At 45.1% G+C, this 26757-nt stretch overlaps 1 protein-coding gene across 5 annotated transcripts in view; it reads left to right on the plus strand.

Annotated features, from left to right (window-relative positions):
- Nucleotides 1-5866: 5866 nt before the first annotated feature.
- The window catches only part of LOC135112626 (uncharacterized), a 274887-nt gene continuing 253996 nt past the window's right edge, over nucleotides 5867-26757 (plus strand). For 2 of the 5 annotated variants that reach the window (XR_010274494.1, XR_010274504.1), the window contains exon 1: nucleotides 5969-6112. The gene's annotated coding sequence lies outside the window, so the exon portion shown is untranslated. Of the gene's footprint in view, nucleotides 6113-26757 lie in introns of all 5 variants that reach the window. The other 3 variants (XM_064027184.1, XR_010274500.1, XR_010274488.1) reach the window with 3 other exon arrangements.

The following is a 26757-nucleotide window of genomic DNA, read 5'->3' on the forward strand; positions in this document are numbered from 1 at the left end:
ATATGTGTGAGCGAGAGAGAGAGAGAGAGAGAAAGAGAGAAAGAGAAAGAGGTAGAAAGAGTTACGAAAATGGAGTCATTCTGTAAATACCTTCACATCACCACAATCATCACCATCACTACCACAGCAGTCACCACCACCACCACCACCACCACACTATCACACCACAGCAGCTCCCATCACAAACACCATAAATACAAACCACCACCACCATCACCACTACCACCACCACCAAAAACACATCAAAATGAAAAACTAAGAGCACTTCGGTGGCCCATCCTTTGCTTTACTGCTCGCTGTGGCCTCGTGTATTGGGAAGAGTGTGGCCTCTCTTCCCTTTCCGATCTGCAGGGCTATGCTGGAGGTGCATGTAGAGTGAAACTGACTGGGGATGTGAACTGGGGGCTTGGGGAAGGGATCTAGGTAGAGGGACGTGTGGTGGGGACTTCAGGGGGACTAGGGGGTGACTACTGGAACGGGCTGTGGGTGGACCGGGTGCCTCTAGTGTGTGAATTGACCAAACAACGATAAGAGCGTCACGTTGAAGTTACGAGTTGGCATCGGTCGTTCGCTATTTCGGTCATTAGCGTACACAAATACATTTCGCGGCGGGCAACCCAAACCGTGTGATAAAGAGATGTATAAATGGAAATGAAATAAAAGAATATCTCTCTCTCTCTCTCTGTCTATTTCATCGTTTCATTTTTATTTGCTCACCTCAACCGGTGCTTATTTTTTCCTTTGTTTCTATTATTTATATCATTCGTTCATTCTGTCAACATGTAAAAACGCTCCAAAGAGAGAGAGAGAAAAAAAATAGCAAAACAAAGCAAACAAAAAATTACAACGGTATTAATAGTAATTGCAAACCGACGTTGAATGGAAGCCATTTTTTTGTACCATGGAAGGAAAATTTTTACGAATCCCTGAATGGAGAGGCGATGTGGTGATAAAGAACACGAAAGGGTGATGGTTGACGGGGCGCTTCGAGGTAGTAAAGGTAACAAACAGGAGGCATACTGAAAGGGACGGATAGGAGAGGCTGATAAGAGTAAGATGAAGATAGAGGGAGACTGGAAGGGAGGAAGAGAAGACGCTGATAAGAAGAAGGTAAAGACACAGACTGAATAATGAAGGAATAGAAGAGACTGATAAGTGGAAGGTACAGATAAAAGTAAGTAAAGTAGTAAAGGAATGGTAAAAAAAAGGGGGAAATTGAGGGAGGAAGGCTAGAAGAGGCTGGTAAGTGGAGAGTGAAAATAGGAAGGACTGAAAAAGAAGAGGCAGAAGAGGTGATGCGCTTTGAAATTCCCCGGAAAGAGGAGGTGGTCGTGGTGATGACGCTGCGCTGAGTGGAAGAGGTGGGAAGATAATTAGTGTCTAAGTGTTAATGATAATGGGAATATAGTTGAAGAGGACGATGGGACGATGGGGGACTGAAAAAAAAAAATGTTGCGACTAGGGAATGGCTTTGGAATCGATAGTAGATGGGATAATTGCAATGAAAAATGAGGATACGAGGTTGATAGAGATGAAAATGAAAGTACGCGGGAAGCTAATAACACTGGGAAAAAGGTAAATTATTCAAGATGAGTAATGAGTGAATGAATGAGAGAAGACGATACTGCAGAAGAAATTGTACATGTTTCTGTTATACGATTTCTCTTCGCAATCAATGAGAAAACGGGGGAAGCTTTGGAACCAAAAAAAAAAAAAAAAAAAAAAGGGAAATTATTCAAGATGAGTAATGAGAGAATTAGATAAGACAATACCAAGGCAGGGATGAGTATTGTACATGTCCTGTGATGCAATTTTTCCTCACCACCAAGTTCCTGTATTCTTCTGTAACTTTTCTCTTCTTAGGGACCAGGAAATTCTTGGGGCTGACTTCTTAACCCGCTGGAAGAGAAGGGAAGTGCGGACGCCCGTGTAAGGGTCACAGCACTAATGGAAGGGAAAGAAGGGGAAGGACTGGCAGAAAGCTTTAATGGGAGGGAAGGAAGGGGAAGGAATCTGAGAATGACATTAGTGTAAGGAAAGGAAAGGTAGAGGATACGAGCACAACGTTTGTGGAAGAGGAAGAAAGGAAAGGGCGCTGAGCAAGACGGTAATGGGAGGGGAGGGGAATGAAGATGAACTAGATGTACGTGGGAGGAAAGAAAGGGAAGAGTTCTTGGGATGTAAATGGAAAAGAGAAATCTGAGAAGGACAGCTCAGTTAGTGAAAGGGAATCACGAAAAGACTGGATTGGATGTTAAGGGAATGAAGGAAGAGTCAGAGTGAGGAGGGTGTTTATAGCTCGCCAGGGAACTTGGTGTGGTGGTGGTGGCGTGGAATGGCGTGGGTGTTGTGGCGTGTGTGTGGATCTTGTCTTGCTTGATATATATCTTTTCTAATGAGAGCGTCGTTCTTACCTCATCTAAATGAAGAAAACAAACTAACATTTATTCACCAAGACATTTTCATTATTGTTCCTTTATTGTTAGCTGCACAACACAGGCCTGGCGTCACGGTGCGCGGGCCGCTCTGTACATCCAGTGTTTACATATTTACAGCGGTACAGACGCCCGGGCTGCCACCGGAAGTATGGGGTGTAGGGAGCAAGCCGAGCCGCTATGCGCTGTGCGGTGGGCTGCTGGGTCTCCCCTGCTCCTACCCCTAGAGTTGCCCCATGCCTGTGCCCGTCCCCCCCATTCCCCCCCACCTTGTACCTGCGGTGTTTTCTGATCCAGTCCGTAAAGTGTTTAAATTGAGTTAGCCATGCATGTCCTGCTCCCGCGGCGGGGGAGTCTCTGCTGCTGGCTGGAGGCTCCAGAGGTAATATTCTTACCTGCGCAAATAAAAAATTCAGGAAGATGGCAAACAGTAGTTCCCGACTAATGGCTTTTGGGGAAGTAGTTTTTGTTTCATTCGTATATATATATATATATATATATATATATATATATATATATATATATATATATATATATATATATATATATATATATATATATATATAAGTGAAGCTCGAGGGCTTAGCCGGGCTGAGAGGCTGAGATGAGGCGCCGTGGCAGCGGTGCCTCGGTTGCCACACGATCGTTGTTGCACCTGCCGCCCCGGGAACAGGCGCGGAGGGACTCGTGAAAGCGCATACTGAGGGACAGCCTGCACAAAGACCTGCAGCACAAAGGGCCTGCAGGCGCTGCTGCGTCACCTGCACCCAGGCAAGACTTGTTCGATGCCGCCTCGTGCAGGCAACAAATTGAAAGATACGGAAGACTGACAGGATGGTGATAACAATCTGATCCATTTGACAGTCTTAACAATCTGCCCAGATTCAACAAGGGGGAGCCGGGAGGAGGGGACGTGGCATACAAGCCCCATGCTGCTCCCCCGCTTGAGGACAGATGAAAAAACCGGAAAACACCTTTCATCCAAAACAGAAGCTGTCACAGGGAAGCGGGAAAGTGAAGCGCCTGGATGCATAATGAGCAGATAATGTGGCGCCAGGTGCTTGCAGGCACCGCTCGGAGGGGCGCCGCGCCACACAAAGACAATGACGTAAACTTGTGTCGCAGAGTGGCTCGGTGAAGAGTGTGGAATAATAGTTTCATACTTCCCAGCTTGGCGAGGCTGGTGACGAGGGGCGAGCGCACGCTGAATGGAGGTGAGTGCGGTGGTGAAGCCTCCGCTGAGAGAGAGACGCTGTCACCTCCAAAATGTCCAATATTCTCCGGCTTTCCTATCAGTTTTGTGTGGCTAAAATTCCTGATGGAAACTGCGGCCCGCGTGCGATGGGCGTTTTGGGAAAAAATCAAGACATGTAGATGTGTTCTCTAAGGCTGAGCTTATGTACCGTTTGTGTGTGTGTGTGTGTGTGTGTGTGTGTGTGTGTGTGTGTGTGTGTGTGTGTGTGTGTGTGTGTGTGTGTGTGTGTGTGTGTGTGTGTGTGTGTGGTTCATACCTTTGTGCCAAACCAGTGCATGCTTCCTTGGCGCTCACGTAATGACAGGAAAGGGAGCATTTGCATTTTAATGCGTGCATCATATGTGCGAGACTATTTATGGTATTGGATGCAGAGTGAAGAGGCTCCAAAATTGCATTGCTACAGTGAAGAATTTATTTTTACTGGAAATTAAACTGCCCATTGTCAACTATCCCGGAAAAGTGGAACGGAAAATTGTGGAGGCGTGTATGATTGGTGGATCGTGGGGACCTGGCCGAGCGTGTGGGGTTGATGAAGCGTGTAGGGCTTGGGGAGGGGGCAAGGTTGACGATTGGGAGGGTGGAGGGAGTCCTGGTATTGGAGTGTAGGGGATGAGAATGGTTGGGAGGTGGTGGGGGGGTGTGGGTGAGGAAGGAGATGAGGGGAAATGGAGCATATGAGAGGAAGGGGAGGAAGAATGGGGTCAGTACAGGAGACGAGAGGGGCGAGTAGTCCAGGATGTGTGAGGAGAACCAGAGCCTTGTCCGCATCAGGCCCCGTCAGGTGTTGTGTGACTACCGACTGCTGGCCACCTGCTGCCCCCTTCCCCTCGTGTTCTGTCCTGATGCACCAGTGTCGCCCTGCTTTCCTGGCCCAGCGCTCACAGGAAAGCACGGAAGGGTTTCAAGACTACGCTGGCACACCTTTATTGAGCTGATATCTATTCAATACGTGACGGAAATATCAGTATTTCTTTCAAGAAGACTTTACTTCGTGTGAGTCTGTTAGAGCCACAAGGCCACGCAAATAAACACGACTACTTTCCCAACTATCCATCCTTAAAATTTCCGGAATTCACCGTTCGACGGCAGTGCACTTGCCAAATTACTGTGACAGCTTACTGAAAGAGGATGATACGAATGTTACATTTTGTAGCTCACACGTCCCCCCCAAGAAAGGTGTTCTGATTTAAGGAGATGGTGAGAGAACACCTCTTTCATATACAGTTATTCTTCAACAAGTTTATTGTCTTCCTGCAATTGATCAAACATGCAGTCGTGGCGTAATCGTGAGGTCACCGCACCGCGACAGCCGTAGCTGTGGGCGGGTGAAAATAGTAACATAGGTGATAACCCAGTGAGTCACCCCAAGGCCGTGGGTGTACACGCTCACCGGGCGTATGGATCTCACTTGCAGGGGAGAATTAAGCATCGCGACACACTACGTAAGCGTGCGGAGGGGGCGATGTGATGCCTGTGAGTGGGAGGAGGCACCGCTGGTTACGAAGCCTGGACAGGTACAGGCAGTCAATAAGCGTGACTCATGACAACACTTGAAAACGTCGCCTGCACTGTAGGATAGTTTAAACGTAGCCTCTGCTCAACGCGGCTTAGCTGAGTGTTCACTTTGGGTATTACGTTAAGCTGCTGCGCTCCTCGGCCGCAGCACTGAGTGGCACGAGAGGCGCTACAGCGGGCGTGACATCGCGCCCGCGGCGAAATTAAATGGACGGACATTTGACGTGTGAAATGTCCGTCAAAAGCTCGCACGGCTGTCCCCGCCGCCCGCTGCGAACATGCTGACGCTCACTCCGCAGCGCCGCGGCTCAATACTCCCTACCAACAGTATGTATTTATATATATATATATATATATATATATATATATATATATATATATATATATATATATATATATATATATATATATATATATATATATATATATATATATATATATATATATATATATATATATATATATATATATATATATATATATATATATATATATATATATATATATATATATATATATATATATACCTATATATATATATATATATATATATATATATATATATATATATATATATATATATATATATATATATATATATATATATATATATATATATATATATATAAAATCAGTTTATTCAATATAATAATGGCCATGACTAAATGGTAACTGGCAGCTTCACTGCGAACGTCGTTTCAAAGACTGCTAGTGAGAGCGAAGCAGTGCTCTCGATTCGAGCAGGTGGTTCGGAATGGAAGCCAAAGGCGCTGGTGGCGGAGAGACCAGTGGGCAGTGAGTAGTGATGGGCATCACGCGGTGAGCTCCGTGGGAAGCTGCTAGGATTTGGAAGTGAACAAGCCGTGTTCCGGGAGATACAGGCGTCTATGTTCTCTGCCTGGGTCTGGTGAGTGTGGCGGGGTGTGGCGGGGCGGTGAGTGTGGCAGGGTGTGGCGGGGCGGTGAGTGTAGCAGGGTGTGGCGGGGCGGTGAGTGTGGCGGAGTGTGTCTTGCCGGGACAAAGTCAACACCGAGTGACCTAAGAGCAGCGTCGCAGTTTTGTGGACTCCGTGCAGTGTTGTTATTTTGGGACTTAATTCTGTTATATACTACTGCCGTAAACGTCAGCACGAGGGGAACAGCGGTGCATCACGCTGCGCCTTTTTTTTTCTTTCGTCTTGATTGAAGGCCGCCAGTTTGGGGTGCGCAACAGCGGCCAGACAGACGCGCTGCCCGTCACTCCTTCCCCTTTGTCCGGCGAGCCAGGCCATCTCGCGGCACCGGCAGCGTCCCCGCCATCTCGAGGACTCGCGCCTTCATTACTCTAATGGACGAGTCGCGTGCATGTGTTAGGAAATGTGACTTCCAACGTGTCGATACACAACGTTTGTCATCCGCGGCTGCCGATCACACTGACACCAGACGATGGCAGATTAAATTAAAATGTCTTGCAGCCACTCGCACTTCTTTTTACACCAAACACATATACATTTTTTCTTGCTTGACGCATTCTCTGCGACTCTCAACAGCGGGATGATCGGGGCTCCGGGATCAGTAGCGACACAACAGGAGCAGGGGGAGGAGAGGGGAACTGTATCCTTCCCCAGGCGGCAGTGCGGACCGAGGCGGGCCGCCCGGCGTCCCTCGGGCATTCTCCAGGGAGCCGATGGTCCGCCTTGGAAGATAAATGGCTGCAGGTTTGATTTCCATAAGCAAGACTTCCGCCTGAATGCGTGACGCAGTGAAGGTGGCGCCGCGCGCCGGCCGGGTTATGGCCGCTGTTTGCATAGGATTTCTGGCCGGCGCGTCCTCCTGCCAGAGTTTTGCTGCCATATCCTACGTCGTATATCAACTGCGTTTGCGCATTCTCTCTCTCTCTCTCTCTCTCTCTCTCTCTCTCTCTCTCTCTCTCTCTCTCTCTCTCTCTCTCTCTCTCTCTCTCTCTCTCTCTCTCTCTCTCTCTATATATATATATATATATATATATATATATATATATATATATATATATATATATATATATATATATATATATATATATATATATATATACGTATTTATGTAAATAGCAAGTCCGAATGAACATTTATATTCATATCGGTAGCTTGTACAAAATTGTGTGTGTGTAATTCAGCCACGGTCTTCACGACTCGTGATCGTCTGCTATTACCCTCCAGCGCTGTGAGACGTGTGTGTCTGTGTGTGTGTGTGTGTGTACGCGCGCGTAAGTGGATGAGCGATTGACTGAGATGGACAGGCGGACAGTCAGACACGCACACACGGGTTCCGCTGTCACTGCAGGGTTACACCAGCAGGACCATTAGCAGCGGGAACAACCATCCCACTAATACTACAACCACCAATACCATCACCACCATTACTACTAATCCTACTACTGCTATACTACTACTACTGTTATCATCATTACAACCACCAGACAAAAACCATGCACAAATCGAGTTAGGGGACAGAGTGGCTGGCGATGCGTCTCGCGGGGCGGGTGGGTGCGAGGGGGGAAGGGGCGGCTTACTGCGGACGGCGGAACGTGTGTGTGTGTGTGTGTGTGTGTGTGTGTGTGTGAGTAGGGGCGGTGTATGTAGATGAGAAGAAAGGTTTATGTTGTGGTGATGGAAGGAAAGTTGAAGTGAAAGTGAAGAAGGAGATTTAAAGTAGAGAAGGACGAGGAGGAGGAACAGCTGTAGGAGAAGGGAGAAAAAGGGAAGCTAGAAAATAATGAAATGAATATAAAAAGAACACAAAAAAAACATAGGAAAGTACTAGCATAAAAAATGAAGAAAGAAAACTGAATAACTGAAAAACAAGAAAAGTAGGGAGAGATGGAGAAAAGGAAGAAAAGGATATAAGCTAATAAACTAGGATAAGGGACGGTAAGGAGAAGGAAACTGTTTTAGAGGGTGCAGGGAAGGAACGGACGAGGAGCTGGGAAGGAGGAAAGGGGCATAAAGGGGAAAGAAAAGGGGGATAAGGGTGGATGGAGTGAGGATGGGGAGGGAGGGGGATTCGCGAGCAGGAAGGCAAGCAGCGTGAGAAATGGGATATATTTCCTGAAGCATCTATTCTGCTGGTGTTGTGTGTTCCTGGTGCCTTCTTTCTCCTCCTCTCGTCCACTCCAGGCACCTTCATTAATTTTCATCGTGCTGTCTGTCTCCCTCTCTTAGGATTAATATACTACGTTTCAGCTCAAAGATTACCTCACCTAGTCTCTGTTCCTCTCTCTCTCTCTCTCTCTCTCTCTCACTCTCTCTCTCTCTCTCTCTCTCTCTCTCACTCTCTCTCTCTCCTTGTGTGTGTGTGTGGGGGGGGGAAGAGTGTGGGTGTTTTTTTTTCTCATGAATAGACAAAATAAGTGACATTTCTATTCAAGTATCATCCCTTCCCCCCCACCTCTCTCTCTCTCTCTCTCTCTCTCTCTCTCTCTCTCTCTCTCTCTCTCTCTCTCTCTCTCTCTCTCTCTCTCTGCCTCCCATTAATACTACCACTGTTATTGACAAGGCGATATGTGTTGCGGCTCTGCATGGCTAGCCGTTGCCACTAAAGAAATACCTTGGACCGAACTTCCCTTGCGCACTTAATACAGTTTAGTCATATACCCCTTACTTTTATCACTCTTTCTTTTTTCTCTATATTTTTCTCCTCCGGCTTTGTTTTAGTCTTCTCTTTTTCTCTCTGTTTTTATTTTCTGTGGATTTTTTTTTCTCTACCCACGGATTTTTATTTTGGAGAAGAGGATGATTTTTTTCTTTTTCTTTTTTTTCTTTTTTTTTCTCTCCTTTCCTCCCTGATTGGTTTTCGTCGCGCTAATACTGACACTGACGGCGCTGCTGGAGGTGACTGGTTGACTTTTTCCTTTAATGAGGTAAAGTTTTGGCGCCTCTGAACCTCTCTCTCTCTCTCTCTCTGTTCGTGTTCTTCATGTCCTCCTCCTCCTCCTCCTCCTCCTCGTAATTCTCGTCTTTGTGTTCTCCTCCGTGGCTTACTTCCAGTGTTAAGATGACTTGGTATTTACAGTATCGTAGTTTAGTTTTTTCTCTCTCTCTCTTTCTCTCTCCGCCGTCAAGTTCGTGATAAGTCTGTCTTTGTGTTCTCTCTTTCTCTTGGTTCAGAACTTTGGCAATACTACTTTGGCAGTTTCTATCTTGTCTTTTCTTCTTTTTCTTTTTTTTTTCTTTTTCGAGAAGTAACCATCCTGTTTCTCTCGTTGCGGTGCGTTGTTGAAGAGAGGTTCTTCTCTCTCTCTCTCTCTCTCTCTCTCTCTCTCTCTCTCTCTCTCTCTCTCTCTCTCTCTCTCTCTCTCTCTGCGGAAAATTCTTTATGGTATAAAGTTCAGGGTTTTAAGTGCAGTGTTTCTTCGTAAAGGCAGTTGTATGACGTATCGGAATATCTTTCACCATAGGGTACAAGAATTCAAAGATTTCCGTTTCTCTCCACATATAGGGAGGATCAGAGCATCTTTCACATCAAAGAGTTTAAAGACTTGTTTCCCGCTAAAAATGTCTATTACAAGAATCAGAATATCTTTCACTATGCAGTAAGAATGTTAAAAAAAACTTTAGTTTTGTTTAATGGCATTTATGGAAAGGATCAAAGTATCTTTCACTGTAAAGGGCTCAAAAACTTGTTTCCCGTTCAAAATATCTATATAGGGAATCAGAATGTCTTTCATTATAAAGTGAAACAGTTAAGAGTCTTTTGTTTCTCCTTAAAAGCTTCAATAGGAAGGATCAAAATATCTTTCACTATAAAGTGTTCAAAGACTTGTCTTTCATTTTAAGGTATATGGTTTAAACTTTTCAGTATTTTCAGGAAAGCATACATAGGAAGGACCAGAATATTTCTTACTTGAGAGGAAATGGTTCACTGTCTTCTGTTTCTGTTTAAGGTCATCTATGGAAAGGATCAAACTATCTCTCACCATTGAATAAAGGATTCAAGGATTACGCTCTCTGTCTTTAATTAAATGCACCGCCACAGGATGGACCTCATATTTTATTTTATTTTTTTTTTTTTCTCCAGCAAGGGAATACTCTGTCACGGGGCGGTGCAGGAAGACCTGACCAATACGCGGGGCAGCTCTGCATTTTTTCCAATTTCATTTTTGATCGCAGGTCTGCATTGCTGGGCGGGGTGTAGGTTTGCGAGGTATTTATCTTTTCTCTCCTTTTTCTTTCTCTCTTATAGACGATTTTATCAATTTGATTTTTTTTTTTTATCAGAGCTCTGCATTGTTTTCCAGTACGGAGGTTTATTAGTTAAGCATTTGTTTTTATTCCAATAGTCGACTAAATATATTGCTTTTCTTTCATTTCATTTAAATATATTATGTTTTTTATTGATTCACATTCCTTGTATCGTATTTCAAGGTGTTTCATTTTGTGTAAAACGGAAAAAAAAATACTGTGTAATATTTTCCTTTCTCTTGCATTAGCTTCAGTATTCCGCGATATTCCCTGTGTTTACTGCTAACTCACGTCTCTCTACAGTGTTATTTAATGTTTCCACCTTATCTCTGCGTGCAGCTTCTGTTTGCGTCGCGTAGCCACTGGCATAGAAGACTTCACCTTGAACGCATCATAATACTAATTTTCCTCATTCATCATGTATTTATTTTTTTCCCTCATTATCTCCTGTGCAGCTAATTAAAATGACAACGTGGACTGCAGCTTTGTTGGACGATACGATTTGCTCTCATTTCTAGCTTGCTTTTTTCGTATTGCTAGTTTTATAGTTGCTGCTTATGTTTAATCTCCTAGTAGGATCTCGGGTATATTATTGATTATTTTCTACGCATTTCTCCAATGTATTATTATTATTGCAAGTGATTTAATGGTACAGCACAAGAAGTATTAACAAAAGTCCCTCGCTCACTCCCTCTTCACCGCTTTCGCTCTTTACGTTCGCTATCAGTGCATTATTTTTGGAAACAATTCTCACGTTCTTTTTTCTGTGTGTGCGTTATCTGAATCCTCTTTGCAAATCCACTTCGATCTTGTGGATGTTCATAATCGTGTAGTAGTTCGTTTTCAGTTTTATCCTTTTATCTGTTGCGGCCATAAATGTTTCATGTAACCTAACTGCGAGTGGGAAATGGCTCTTACTGTTTTGACGTTGCTTTGAGAGAATGAGGCTTGATTTATGTTTGTGTTTCCATTGCCGTATTCTCAGAACAGCATATCTTAACCCCTCGCACTGCCTTGAGGGACTGAAGTTTGATTCCTTTTTTGTGTTTTTTTCTTCAGAACAGCGTACCTTAAGTCCTCATCTATCTTGAGAGACTGGAGATTAATTCCTTTTTGTGTTTTCATCGCCGTTTCTTCATGTCCAGTGTCTTGTTACCTGCTGCTCTGCACTGAGAGACTGGAGTTTAATTTCTTTTCGTGTTTTATCACCGTATTTTCATGCCCGATGTCTTATGAGTCATTTTTCTGCACTGCGAGACTGGAGTTTAATTTCTTTTCGTGTTTTCATCACCGTATTATCATGGACAACATTATATTAGTTTTTTTACTGCATTGAGAGACTGAAGTAAATTTACAACTCAGTTTCGTCCACACAGCTGCAGTTATATATTTCTGTACATAGGTTCACGAGTCGCGCTCTTAAAAACTTCTGCTCATCCACTTGCTTGGGTAGACCTTTTGAAATTAATGTAATGTTGTATTGTTCTCGTGTGTCATTCACCAACTCCTGCTTCCTGTTACTTGGTCATTCATGTTGTTGTTTTTCATGATTATTTTAGTAGGCTCCAGCTTTTCATTACCTAGTATTAGTAATGTTGTAGTAGTAGTAGTAGTAGTAGTAGTAGTAGTAGTAGTAGTAGTAGTAGTAGTAGTAGTAGTAGTAGTAGTAGTAGTAGTAATAGTAGTAGTAGTAGTAGTAGTAGTAGTAGTGTTGTTGTTGTAGCAGTAGTTGTAGTAGTTGTTGTTGTTGTTACTGCTGCTGTTGCTATCATTATTGTTGTTGTTGTTGTTGTTGTTGTTATTATTATTACTATTTCTACTAGTACTACATCTACAACGACTACTACTACTACTACTACTACTACTACTACTACTACTACTACTACTACTACTACTACTACTACTAATGATGATAATAATAACACTGTACTATTACAACTATTAATATATGTTTTATACAGAGACTGCCACGCCTTGGAACTTCCCTTACTTTATTGTGGTCTTTTATTCATCTATATAGTCTTTTTTTTCATCATTATTACTCCTTTGTTGATTTTCCTTCATTATTAATATTTTTTGTTAACGTTTTTCTCCTTTTTTTTTTAATCTACTTCATTATTCCTATGCCTTTCCTTGAATATTTCGCTTTCCTTTTCTTTCTTCATGTTTTTATCCCAAGTATTTGTTTGATTTCTTTTTTCTATTCTTTTTTTAGTATGCTTTCCTCCTCTGGTAATTCTGGTATTTTATTTTAAAAGTCTTGTATTTTCTTCAATTTTTTTCTAACGTTTCATTTCCTTCAGTATTTCGATATTGCATTTTTTTTATTTATTTTTTTCTTTTCCAATGTTTTCGCAGTTTATTTTTTTAATTTAATGTTTCAATCCTTTCTTTTCTTTCCATTCTAAAATTTCATGTTTTACCGTTTCAATGTTTTCGTCTTAATGCTTCTAGATTATTGATAGACTCTCTCTCTCTCTCTCTCTCTCTCTCTCTCTCTCTCTCTCTCTCTCTCTCTCTCTCTCTCTCTCTCTCTCTTGTTTTCACTTGTTTCCAAAAGTATGTTTCCTAAGTTTCATCCTCATTTGTCGCTCTCTTTGCCACTTTCCTTGCGCGACGTTGACAAGTTAAACAAAATTACGTCCCTATTATTCTTTCCCTCCGGCGCAGCACGTTCTCCTGCTTCTCCTAAATCTCGCCCCATTTATCTCTATCGATTTGGCTTCAGTATTGCATAATTCCTCTTCCGGCCAAGCGTTTCTCTCACTAACCTCGCATTACTTCCTGGTTATGTCTCCACTTCTCCTCTTTTACCTCTGATATCCTTCGTACCTTGTGGTATTTTGGAATCTGTATATTCTTGAGTGCCCCTCTAAAAAAAAAAAAATCAGAGAATGGAGGAATCGGAAGAGATGTCCAATTTTCGGTTATATCTATTCTATTTTCATATCTTAGATTAATCTTTTCCTGTGTTTTTTTATTCGTTCGATATTTTTTTTTGTTTTCTCTTTAGTCCCTGGTCTCTCTTAACCTCAATATTTCCAAGTATTTCCTTTTTTTCGGTATCTTTTAAAACGCTGAATATTCCTTGTTTACTCACGAAATGCATGATAATCTCTCCTATTTTTCCACTCATATCACATCTTAGTCTGTTGTCTTCACCCTCGAGACTCACGTGGCCAGGTTCCATCTCTCCTTTCTTCATCACTGCGCCCAGTGTACCAACAGTGGCGGTGTTTTCTTTCCACTGTTTGGTCTGGAAGTTTGGCACCGTCATTGTAGCCACACGACCTAAAGATGATTCTGTGTTATTCCGCCAGTGAATCGTGTTTACGAGTACATGGCAAACTCATCTCGCTTGCTTTCACTTTACTTTAGACTCCTGATGCATGCTCTCTCTCCTCTCTCTCTCTCTCTCTCTCTCTCTCTCTCTCTCTCTCTTCTCTCTCTCTCTCTCTCTCTCTCTCTCTCTCTCTCTCTCTCTCTCTCTCTCTCTCTCTCTCTCTCTCTCTCTCTCTCTCTCTCAATACCTTTCCCAGTCGATGGCACTGAAGCAGAAGAAAAACTTTCCTCGTTGTATGCGATTTAATGTCTGGCTATCCTGATGTACAGCTCCTTCTCTCTCTCTCTCTCTCTCTCTCTCTCTCTCTCTCTCTCTCTCTCTCTCTCTCTCTCTCTCTCTCTCTTGGGCGTTGCGTCTCCATTCGCTTATGACTCTTTGCCTTTTTATTGAACTCTGATGGAAATGTCACGGCTTCCTCATTTGCTTGTTCCAGATGGAGAGTTTGCCCCGATGTGATTTCGTCTCGACTTGTGCTTCTCCTCCTCCTCCTCCTCCTCCTCCTCCTCCTCCTCCTCCTCCTCCTATTCAGTCTTCTCTTTCTCCTCTTTTCTTGTTGTTGTTCTCGTGTTTTCGTTGTAGTTCTTGTTTCTTTTGTTCTTAACTTTACTTCTTTTATTTTGTTTCCTGTTATTATGTTGTCTCCTGTCTTTCTCCTCCTTCTCCTCTTCCTCTTCCTCTTCCTCTTCCTCCTCTGCTATTATGTTGTCATTGACTTCCTTCTCTTGTTCTTGTTCTTGTTCTTCTTGTTCTTCTTGTTCTTGTTTTTCTTGTTCTTGTTCTTGTTCTTCCTCCTCCTCCTCCTCCTCCTCCTCCTTCTCCTCCTTCTCCTTCTCCTTCTCCTCCTCCTCCTCCTCCTCCTCCTCCTCCTCCTCCTCCTCCTCCTCCTTCTTCTCCTCCTCCTCCATCTTCCCTCAGTACACTCACCTTCCCATTTACCGTGACAGATCGCCTCGGGGGTCACCATCACCTACCTGTGGAAGGAAAAATTCATTACACAAAGGTATATTGGGAAAAGTTTTCACACTCATGTCAGTACATAAATTATCACACACACACACACACACACACACACAGGTACGTACCATTATGTGATGATAATGATAATTAGACTTCAAAAGACTCTGCATATTTATATTGTTATAGATTCATTAAAGGTTATTGTGTTTTTATTGCTTCACAAATTTCGCGTCAACACGTAATAATGAAATGTCAATTAAGAGGCGGCCACGTAAGGCTACACATTCATTTACGTATGAAACTCAACTTAGCTCAACTCCCCATGTAAAAAATATACACACAATAAAAAACGGGCATTATTTTAAGGGAATATTCTCATGGCAGAAATGAAAATATGCACCAGTGAGTATTCTATTGTGAGGGATATTTGCGGAATGGAATTAATCCTCTATATAATTGTTTTTCATTAGTTTTTATGGGCGAAAGGTATCAAAGGGAATTGTGTGGAGGGCGTCGCCGAGCTTCGGGGGATGCTGGCGGGACGGCGGGCGAGGGGCGGCTCCATAAAGCACCTCAAATCATCTCAAAAATTCCTGGGGTCCCGAAAACCACGTGGATAATGCTGTAACCATTTAGTTTAATTTCCACCTTGAGTTTCCTTGTCTTCCTTCGCCCTCTGAGTGATATGAATTCTACTTAAGTTAATTTGTTGTGTTGCAAGTTTGGTGTAAAATTTCAAGGAACACCGACAGAAAAGAAAGGATGAATGATGCAGTAATTTATATCTAGAGTCTTTTGTATTATTCTGCTGCTGGAAATCGTCTAACGTTACTCAAATGAAGTCAAAAGAGCGCCAATAGCGATAAAAGACTTAAGTAGATTCATGAAGGAGAGAGGCCCTATAAACTCCTACCGCTTCCTTCCCTCTCCTCGCGCGCGTCTTTCACAGGCAGGGGCGGAACGGGGCAGCCAGGAGAGGGATACTAAAACGAAATGGTAGCGTTCGGCATTTCGTTGTCAGATTTTCGTCAAGACGGATATCGCGGCGGTGTTTTGCATTTGTGTCGATATTGGTTTGCGTGAAGAAGAAGAAAAGAAGAAGAATAAAAAAAAAGAACAGCAGCGAGGATACAGCACTTAGAGGAGAGAGTGTTTTGTCTGGCTGGTAGACGCGAAGAACACCTCGTATTTGAGAGTGACGAGATGTGACACGGAGCAAGAGACGACGAGGACGAGAGCGAAGACAGGAACATGACTTATATCTTGCGTGCGTTCGTGTGTGTGTGTGTGTGTGTGTGTGTGTGTGTGTGTGTGTGTGTGTGTGTGTGTGTGTGTGTGTGTGTGTGTGTGCTTGAGTATGTGCATATTTTGTGGTATGTCCTTGAGTGTATCTTTGCATGCGAGTGTGTGCATGAGTGTGTATGTTAATGTAGCTTGTTTGTTTGTGTGTGTGTGTGTGTGTGTGTGTGTGTGTGTGTGTGTGTGTGTGTGTGTGTGTGTGTGTGTGTGTGTGTGTGTGTGTGTGTGTGTGTGTGTGTGTGTGTGTGTGCAATTCATAGTTGTGGAGGAGGAAGAAGAGGAGGAGGAGGAGGAGGAGGAGGAGGAGGAGGAGGAGGAGGAGGAGGAGGAGGAGGAGGAGGAGGAGGAGGAGGAGGAGGAGGAGGAGGAGAGGGGGACTTGATGCATGGGTGAAAGACAAGGAATTGGAGGAAGAGGAACAAGAGGAGAGAGAGGAAGAGGGGAAGAGCAAGCGGAGGAGATGTAGAATTAGGGCATGGATGAGAGAGAAGGAGGAGGAGGGGAGACTTGCAACATGGGTGAAGGGCAAGGAAGAGGAGGAGGAGGAGGAGGAGGTCTTTCCACAACACAGTCTTCCTGGCGGGGCTTCATTTAGGAAGGCGAGTGTCCTGGACTTCCGAATCCTTAATTCCAACGCCTCCTGAAAGTGATGGAACTCCTTCTGATGCTAATGTCATGACGGAGGCGGGGAGTGCAACACACTATTGCCAGCACCCTTCGTTCCTCACCCATCACCCATCACCCCGGCATCCTTCTTTACTCCAGCATCCTCCACCCCTCACCCTTTACCCTTCATTCTCTCAACCCTCATCCCGGCAGCTCTTTCTTTAATTTCCCTCAGCCAGACGTTCCCTACCCAGCCCCCTTCTCACCCTAGTATCCTCTACCCCAAACCCCCTCACAACACAGCCCCCCACCCCAAAGCCCTTTAATCCAGGAGCCCTTCACCCCTAACCTAACCCCCACAGCCTTCACACCAGGGCCATAAACAGTCACCCCTTTACCTAGCGTTCCTCATCCCAGTACCCATCACCCCTCGTTCCGTTCACCCCGACGAGCCCTCATATGGAGGTCCCTCACTCCTGACACCTCTTACTAAGACACCCATCACCCAACGCTTCTCACCTCGGCACCCCTCACCCCGTCACCCACTGTACCACTTCCTCTTCCCACTTAGCGGCGCCCCCATCACCGCCAGGAGACGACCCAGAAGTCTTGGCGTGGATTAGTGAACTTCAGGAACCCCAACTCGAGAAACAAGGCTGGGAGAGTCTTAGAGAGAGAGAGAGAGAGAGAGAGAGAGAGAGAGAGAGAGAGAGAGAGAGAGAGAGAGAGAGAGAGAGAGAGAGAGAGAGAGAGAGAATTTTCGTGTCGTTTCTCATAGTTTTTCCCTGACACATCATTCCCAGCTATCATTCCGCCGTCACGGGAAGCTGCCGTCACGAGAAGGACGTGTTTGCGGGAAGGGACGGAAAAGAGAGGGAGAAAGAAGAGGAAAAGAAGTAGGTGTAAAAGAAGGTGGAAAGGAAAATAGAAGCAAAGAAGAAGAAGAAAGAGAAGAAGAAGAAGAAGAAGAAGAAGAAGAAGAAGAAGAAGAAGAAGAAGAAGAAGAAGAAGAAGAAGAAGAAGTACAAGAGGAAGGTAGAAAAAATAGAAACAAAGAAGAACATGAAGAAGAAAAAGAAGAAGAAGAAGGGAAGGAACGAAAAAAATAGAAATAAAGAAGAAAAGAAAAGAAGAAAAAGAAGAAAAAAGTAGAAAGATACCATTCTCTCTCTCTCTCTCTCTCTCTCTCTCTCTCTCTCTCTCTCTCTCTCTCTCTCTCTCTCTCTCTCTCTTGTGGAAGGAGATGAATAATTTTCCAGCCGAAGTTTTTTAATCTCTGCCCGTCCTGAACACCGTCTTTAATGAAGCAGCGGCTTAGAGGATAATCATTTGATGGCTCTCTCTCTCTCTCTCTCTCTCTCTCTCTCTCTCTCTCTCTCTCTCTCATGCGACGAAAAATCGACCGAAATTTTAATGAGAGAGAGAGAGAGAGAGAGAGAGAGAGAGAGAGAGAGAGAGAGAGAGAGAGAGAGAGAGAGAGAGAGAGAGAGAGAGAGAGAGAGAGAGAGAGAGAATTAGCTGTGAAACTTAAGACAAGAACTTGAGTATTTCTGGAATACCTGCTGATTAGAGAGAGAGAGAGAGAGAGAGAGAGAGAGAGAGAGAGAGAGAGAGAGAGAGAGAGAGAGAGAGAGAGAGAGAGAGAGTGTGTGTGTGTGTATGTATGTGTGTAGCTGTGTGTTTAGTTGAAAGTAAAAAAAAAGACAGACAGGTACAAAGAAAGAAAGAAAAAAAGAAATATAAAAATAAAAAGAGGTATATCTGTGTATTGTATATAACAAAGCTCACTGACAGACAAACAGACAGACAGACAGACAGAAAAACAGAAAAACACAGGCAAGTTAACACAGAGACAAACAAAACACAAGAGACATACAAACTACTAATTACAGAAGACAAACAGGAATAAAAAAAGCAAAAAAACAAAAAAACAAACGCAAGTCGAGTCAACAAGGAAAAAAGCAGACAAACAGACAAACAGACGCAAACGACGAGGAAATGAAGAAATGAGACAGACAAACAGACGGACAAAGAGAATAGGAGTTAAGAGAACCATGAACGATGAGAGAGAGAGAGAGAGAGAGAGAGAGAGAGAGAGAGAGAGAGAGAGAGAGAGAGAGAGAGAGAGAGAGAGAGAGAGAGAGAGAGAGAGAGAATGGATGTGATTGTGCGGGAGAGAAAGGGCGTCAGTCTTATATTACTGACTCTAAGTGAATTTATTAGCCTTGTTGGGCGTGCAAGTGACTTTTTCTCTCATCTCTTTGGACACTTTTTCTCCACGTTTCGTTTACCGCGTCGAGGATGGAAGGGAGGGCGAGTGAATGATGGTAATTGGTGAGTGCATTATACTGTGGTGTCCTTAAATGATCCCTTTCTTGCCTCGCGATGGAAGGGGGTCGCCTCTGGTTGCTTTATTATCGTTATTGTTAAAAGGGTCAGTCATTCAGTCGCTTTCATATATTTTAACTCTTATCCGTGTGCTGCTTTGTTTTTCCCCCTTTCTTTCTCGCGTTTTCCCCTTCCTTCGTTCCCTCCTTCCTTCCATTTATCGCCTTATCATACCTCTTATTCCTTCCACTCTACTGCATCTAACGTCCTCCTGCTTTTCTTCTTGTCTCCTTTTCTCTGTTTTCTTTTGCGTATGTTCTTTATCTTTTATCTTCTGCCTCCATCGTTCTCTTCCTGTCTTTTCCCTGTCGCCTCACTTCTCGTCGTCTCCTCTCCTCTTCTCGTCGTTCCTTCACAATTTCTTAACCTCGAGAATCAAACAGCGGACATTCTTGCCTCATCATCCCCCAGTCAAGGTTTTGTGGTATATATTTTTACCGTCCTTTCTCATCTCATTAAATTTCCTGTGATTTTTTCTTTCCCTGTCGGCTGGATAATACGCAGTGATGAGGCCCGATAGATGGGAGACTCTCGGTTTTCTCTCGAGGGTATGTTTCCCTTAAAAAGGATGAAATTTTTAACCATGTTTTTTCTGAGTCTTTTTTTCATTCCTTCCTGTATGTGAAGAAGTTATTTTTTTATCATTGTTTTTTTTTTTCCTGTTATTGTGAGAGACAATTCTGGCACTAAAAGGTATTATAGCTTTTTATGGCAAATACAGAGAATTGGTATTATGTTTATTTAATTTTATTTTTCTCTTGTCATGTTTGTGTGATAGGAATTATTGTTATTTTCCGTCTCAAAAAAAAAAAAAAAAAATATCAGTGAACGATTTTATTTGATGAGGAAAGGAAGGTGAAAGAAATGTGTTGCCTGTGTGTGTTTGTGTGTGTGTGTGTGTGTGTGTGTGTGTGTGTGTGTGTGTGTGTGTGTGTGTGTGTGTGTGTCCATCTCAGTCAGTCACCGTGTTTGCCTGTCTCTACGGCCTGTATCCATCAGCTAGTCTGTCTGTGCTGTGTATCCATACCAGACCACTTTTTCTTTTTCCTCCCTCTCTCACAACTCCTTGTTTGTATGTTTCATTCTCTATATATATGTATAACTTTATTTTTTTCACTCTCTTTCCACCTCGTCCGTTACTCTTTCATTTCATCTGCATCCTAGTTTATTTGGTTTCATTTTTCGTCTTTATTTTATGAAGGCATCTTAAATTTTCACTTCCTTTTATTCCATCAAGTTATCTCGTGTTATGTTTTGTTTCCCATGTTTTCCTTTCCCCTTCAGTGTGTGTGTATCTGTTGTTCCCTCTCCACCGTTTTTCCCCCTCGCTTGTTTCGTCTGTAATTCTCTGCAATTCTCTTTGTTTTTTTGCCTGTAATCCTGTTACTTTCTACGTGTTTCTTGGTCTGTCTGTTCGTGTTGTCTTGTTTTCATTTCGCTCCACTCGTAACAACAATTTGTCCCGAAGTTGCTGTCCACTGAAAGGAAGAGAAGACAGGGAAAAAATATCTGCAGGTTTCCCATCTTTTCTTTACTTTCTTTTCGGTTTGTCCTTTTCCTCCTTTGTCCTCTACGTATGTTTCTTCTTTGTTTGCTTTCGCCTTTCTTCTTCTCATCCCCTTCCTTTTGTTTTCCTCTCGTTTCCTTAATTTCTTTTCTTCTTTGTCTTTTTTCCATCTTTTCTTCCTCCTCTTCCTCCAGAGTTTCTGTTTTTAATTCCTTTTCTGCTTTTTTACACTATTTTTCTTTACCTCTTCCTCTTTTTTCTTTCTTATTTTCCTTCTGTATCTCTCTTCCTTATCTTTTTTTTCCATCTTTTCTTCCTCCTCTCCCTGCAGAGTTTCCGTTCTTTCATTCCTTTTCTGCCTTTTACACTATCTTCCTTTCCTCTTCCTCTTTTTTCTTTCTTATTTTCCTTCTGTATCTCTCTTCCTTATCTTTTTTTTTCCATCTTTTCTTCCTCCTCTCCCTGCAGAGTTTCCGTTTTTACATTCCTTTTCTGCTTTTTACACTATCTTCCTTTCCTCTTCCTCTTTCTTCTTTCTTATTTCCCTTCTTTATCTCTCTTCCTTATCCTCGCCTTCTTTCTGTTCCTCGTCCTCGTGGTCCTTCTCCTCCTCCTGCTCCTCCTGCTCCTCCTCCTGTTTTCTTATTTTCTAATTGGATGGTATTTATTCTTTTATATAATATAAATATGACTGGACGTTCCTTTTGAGAACATTTACATAAGTAATTCAATATCTCGACGTAACGTAACATCTGTGTGTGTGTGTGTGTGTGTGTGTGTGTGTGTGTGTGTGTGTGTGTGTGTGTGTGTGTGTGTGTGTGTGTGTGTGTAGGTGGGTGGATGGGTGGGTAGGTGCTTTAACAACGTACAGCCTTGAGAGAGAGAGAGAGAGAGAGAGAGAGAGAGGAGAGAGAGAGAGGAGAGAGAGAGAGAGAGAGAGAGAGAGAGAGAGAGAGAGAGAGAGAGAGGTACACGCGGTTTTACCCTCAAGTTTTCACACACACACACACACAACACACACACACACACACACACACACACACACACACACACACACACACACACACACACACACACACACGCACGCACACACACTTCCCTCTCTGCAAGCGGCAGCGGCAACAGGGAGCGGTTCATTTTTCTTCCTTCGGGTAATTACAAACACCAAGGCGTGAGTGTGGCCCTGGCGCGTGGCCCGGGGAGGAGGAGGAGGAGGGGCCCTGCAGGTACCACCCTTTGCAGATGGCTAGCCCCACTCACAGTCTTTTATGGCCCTTTCTTTCTCTTGTCCATCTCTCTCATTACAAGTTTTCATTTAGTATCTTTGAAAACTCCCCTCCCCCACTCTCTCTCTCTCTCTCTCTCTCTCTCTCTCACTCTCTCTCTCTCTCTCTCTCTCTCTCACCGGGCTCACCTGGCGGGAAAATACCAGGTGGCGTTGTAATCTTTTTCCTCATTTTGCCGAAGTATAATAGCTTGGCTCGATCCTTTCCCGCGCGGGAGAGAGAGAGAGAAGAGAGAGAGAGAGAGAGAGAGAGAGAGAGAGAGAGAGAGGAGAGAGAGGTGAGAGAGAGAGAGAGAGAGAGAGAGAGAGAGCGGAACTTACTTTTATCTTCCGACTCTCTTGTTCTTATCTGGTAAAGTCTTAATTTCCTCCTGGAGAAAGGCCGCTTTTAAAACGAATAGTAACGATGATAGTAATAATAGTAATAACAATAAGAGTAGTAATAGTAAAAGGCAAGACACCCGCTAATGACCCTAAACTACAGCTGCACTCACGCCCCACACCTCATCTCGCTGCTGCTGGCGTGGCGGTGATGGTGGTAGTGATACGCTTCACTTTTTTGCCCCGCTGGAGAACCGAATCCCGCTCCTGCGCTGCCGAGGGAGGAGCCAAGTTAGACTGAAGCATCCTGGCGGGGCAGAGCAAGTTAGGCGGGTTATGTGCGCGGAAGAGGGCATCAAGGTTGGCAGAGGCAGCTTCCGGGAATATATAACAGTATACTTGAACGCCCGTCTGGATTGGTTGACTGCTACTTGAACTCTGTGTGTGCGGTGGGAGTACGTGAGGCTCATGTGGGTGTTGTGGTGTAGTGGTGGTGAGGTGGTAAGGAGCAGAAGGGCGGCCGCCACACACCTGCTGTCTTCTGCTCAGTGTCACGCCCTACACGTACTCACAATGGCGTGCGTTACTGGGCTTGTTTTTCTCGTAGAATTGCCCGCGGTAATGGTGGGTGCTGAAGGTTCGGGTGGGAGGGTGGGGCGTGGTGGTGGTAGTGGCGGTGTCTGGCTATCCGGGTGTCTGTGGCAGTGTTGTAAAGGGTGAGGGAGAAATGAAGGGGGGCGAAGGAGGGAGGGGAAGGGGGATAGAAATGTGGAGGGTCACTTAGGTGGGTGGGGAGGTTAAGTGTGGGGTGAGAGCAGTATCATATGTTGTGTTTGGGGATTTGGGGCTTGTGTATGGGAGGGGTGAGGGGGAGATAGAGGGGTGACGAAGGGGAGAGGAAGGGGGAAGGAATGTGGGTTGTTACTCAGATGGTGGCGAGAGGATTAAGTGTGGGCTAGGAGCAGTAAACAGAAGGGGTATTGGGGTCAGGGGCAGTGCTGGGAGGGGGGATGAAGCAGAGGGAAATGAGCAGCAATGAAAGAGGCGGCAAGGTAATCATCAAAACAAAATCGAGGCAATGGCAAAAATTTCGTGCTTTCATGAGGGGTGGCTGTATATTTCGTGCATAGTGGAGTGAGAGTCTCGAGGGGAATGAAATCCATAGGGCGTGGTCTCTGGTGGTCATGGTGCTGCCACCGGATGGACCGATTAATTCCTCCCTCGCGGCGGCCCAGCAGTGATAATGTAATGGATAGGTGCCGCGTGAGGCTTCTTCATTACGCTAAGTAAGTTGCCGGTGGTCTGGCGCCGCCTCGACCAGCGCGGAAAGGGGGAGCTGGTGTGGGTGCTGAGCTCGACAACGCCCCTTGAGTTAGAGACCGCAAATTTCCTTCTATGTCTTAATGTTGGATTCTCGTTTGCCTGAAAATAAATACATCGCGGCGTATGTGTACAGTGGCCAGGACTTCTAATGTGCGTACCTGATGACTCCTGCTGCGCCTCATCCCTACCCTGCCGCCGCGCACACACGCACACCACACACACACACACACACACACACACACACACACACACACACACACACACACACACACACACACACAGGTCCTCGGGAGCAAATAAACTCCCTCTTCACTAAATTGAGGCTGGAGCTGGAGTCGTGCAGGTGGAGGCGACCCATTAGAGGAGGGTGGCGAAGCGAGGGTCGTGGCCGCCCCTCCGGCTTACGCCATTAAAGCAGTGGAATATAGGCGAGCTCACGGATTCTATTAAGCGAGCCATCATTTGGACGAAACGGAGGAGGCGACGGTAAGAGTGCACCATTGCCGCTGACGGGGGAGGGCGGCGGGCCGATCGGGCGAGTCGTGACTGCCGGGCGCGGATCAAAGCAGCGAGCACCCCGTCACGTGCTTCTAGGAGGGAATACGGTGTCAGCCATCATACAACGAATTTGAATATGTTGCAGTGCTCTATTAAGCCGGAGAAGTAGCAGTCGCCGTAGCACTAACAGCGGCGGGAGGGAGATGTAGCTGACGCGGCGGGGAGTGCGGGGCGGGGAGTGTGGTGTAATGGTGGGCGGCGGCGGCGTTTGCTTCACTGTGACGAAGAGCGGCCCGCCCCTCCTGGGATTGTGCTTTCCTAGTTTCGGGGTTAAATGTAGAAGTGGAGGCGTTACAGCGGCGCGGGACGATGGAGGATAACATATACCTCCGGGCCAATATTGTGCCCATGTTTATGTGTCCCGAGGCCGAGGGGTCGTGTGTACCCAGCGTTAAAAGGACACGCTCTAATGTTTAGTTCCAAGGAAAGTGTTAAATGCCGGGCTGTTAAGGATCCCCGCGGCGGCCAGCGGGTGCGGGGGAGGACGAGACGAGCTGGGTGAGTGAAAAGTATTGAAACGGCAGCCGGGAAGAGCACGGGGAGTGTCAATGCTGAAATTACAGGGACATTACGACACATAATGGTGCATTAAGGTGGGTTATGGCACACCAGGGGGCAAAGTTTCGGCGTTGGTAACGGTTCAACATTTCGACACATTACACACGAAATCCCCTGTGACACCCACCCGCTCTTCCCGCCCTCCCGCCGCAGGGTCCAAAGGGTTACCGACCATGATAATTAACTTAGCTCTTTATGAAGTCAATTTGTGTCCGCCGGCTCTCTCAGTGAGGCGGAAGCTTGTTCGCAGGATTTTTATTAAGCAATCAAATACATCTGAGCGGAAGTGTGCAGGAGAGTGACGGCGGGAGCGAGGAGACGCCATTCCGGAGCGAGAGGAGAGAGGAAGGGAGGAAAGGAGGGAGGAAATCCGTGGTGGTGATGGTGATGTAACACAGAAAAGATGAAACAGAATCGCCTTCATTCAGTACCAAGAGGCGATGGCAGTGCTAAGCCCGGTCTGAAACGCTTTGCTCTCTCACCACTATTTTCCAAGGCCACATAAATGATTAACCGGGTTCTTAAGCGCGTATCCCCAGTTAATATTGTAAAATTATTGTTTATCTATCACTATACCCATACAAAAAACACCCTTAAAACACATGTCACTCCAACTAGAGCCTTTGAAAGTAGCTGAGGTGAGCCGCAGTGTTTCAGAAAACGGTCCCAAGTGTTCGGAAGAGCTTTGGTTCATGAGTCACCAGATCATGGACCGCCGCTCCCTCAGACAACCCCGGGCCTCCTATCGCGGCACTCAGCGAGGCAGGTGTGGCGCGGGACGGGGTGGATGAGAGGGGTGGAGAGGATCTGACGTGGAGGGATAAAAATAGAAGGTTAAAGTGTGACAAGAGGGAATAGGATGGGAGAAGCGGCGGGGCTGATACGTACACACATGCACACGCACACACTCAAACGCGCGCACACACACACAGATCAACCACAATTAAATAATTACCAGTGACAAAAAGAAAAAAAAAATATGATCAGGGAAGCAATAAAACAGTGAAGGGACGCCGGAACCCTACAGTGACGTGGACGTAAAATTGTATTGTTATTCCTGTGACAGTATTTAATGGCGGTGAATTATCAGGGCAAGTTCCCCAGTTAGAGCGAACAAAGGCGGGACACAAAAACACTAATAGGAAGGCAATCACACCGCCACGCACGAGGCTCAAAGGTCGCATCAACATAGACCAGACCAGAATATTGCAACTTGTACACCGCAGCGGCCGAGGCGGTGGCGATGAAAAAATAGACAGAAAAATTGCCACAAATGAATGAATACAAAAAGATGATAATTGGATGGAGTATTAATAAAAAAAGAGAGAGAGAGAGGAGGAGAGAGAGAGAGAGGAGAGAGAGGAGAGAGAGAGAGAGAGAGAGAGAGGAGAGAGAGAGAGAGAGAGAGAGAGAGAGAATGAGAAATAAATAGACAGATATACTGACTGATTGACTGAGTAACTGAATGACTAAATGAATAAACGGCATTTAAAAACAGGCAGAGAGAGAGAGAGAAAGAGAGAGAGAGAGAGAGAGAGAGAGAGAGAGAGAGAGAGAGAGAGAGAGAGAAAGAGAGGAGAGAGAGAGAGAGAGAGATGAGAGAGAGAGAGAGAGAAGAGAGGAGAGGGAGAGAGACAGAGACAAGGGCACCGTCACCACAAAGACAAGAGACATGACACTGCAACACGCCTCAAGAACACGATGATCTGTAATGTCGCCCAGGTATTTTGTGCATCCCCTGTCTTGCGCCACTCGAGGGAAATCACCCGCCCACTGAGGGGACCGACTAATTCGACAAGTTAGCGAAACGTCACCCAAGTTAGGAGACTCAAGCCCTCTTAACTGATACATTACGCGCCCGGGCCATCCGTGGAGGGCTCCCGCTCCGCTAATGAGCAGGGGACGCTGAAGGGATGGACCGCTGGACTAGAGGAGGAGGAGGAGGAGGAGGAGGAGGAGGAGGAGGAGGAGGAGGAGGAGTTTTTATATTTAAACGGGTCACCACTACCTCCTCGTTTTTTGGGGGGAGTGGGAGGAAAGGGAGGACGAGAGAGAGAGAGAGAGAGAGAGAGAGAGAGAGAGAGAGAGAGGGAGAGAGGAGAGAGAGAGAGAGAGAGAGAGAGAGAGGAGAGAGAGAGGAGGATGGATGGATGGGGGAATAGTGTCACGGTCACATAAAAAGATGGATACTGACAACACACACACACACA

This window comes from Scylla paramamosain, chromosome 24 (assembly GCF_035594125.1).
Source record: "Scylla paramamosain isolate STU-SP2022 chromosome 24, ASM3559412v1, whole genome shotgun sequence".
Classification (NCBI taxonomy): Eukaryota; Metazoa; Arthropoda; class Malacostraca; order Decapoda; family Portunidae; genus Scylla; species Scylla paramamosain.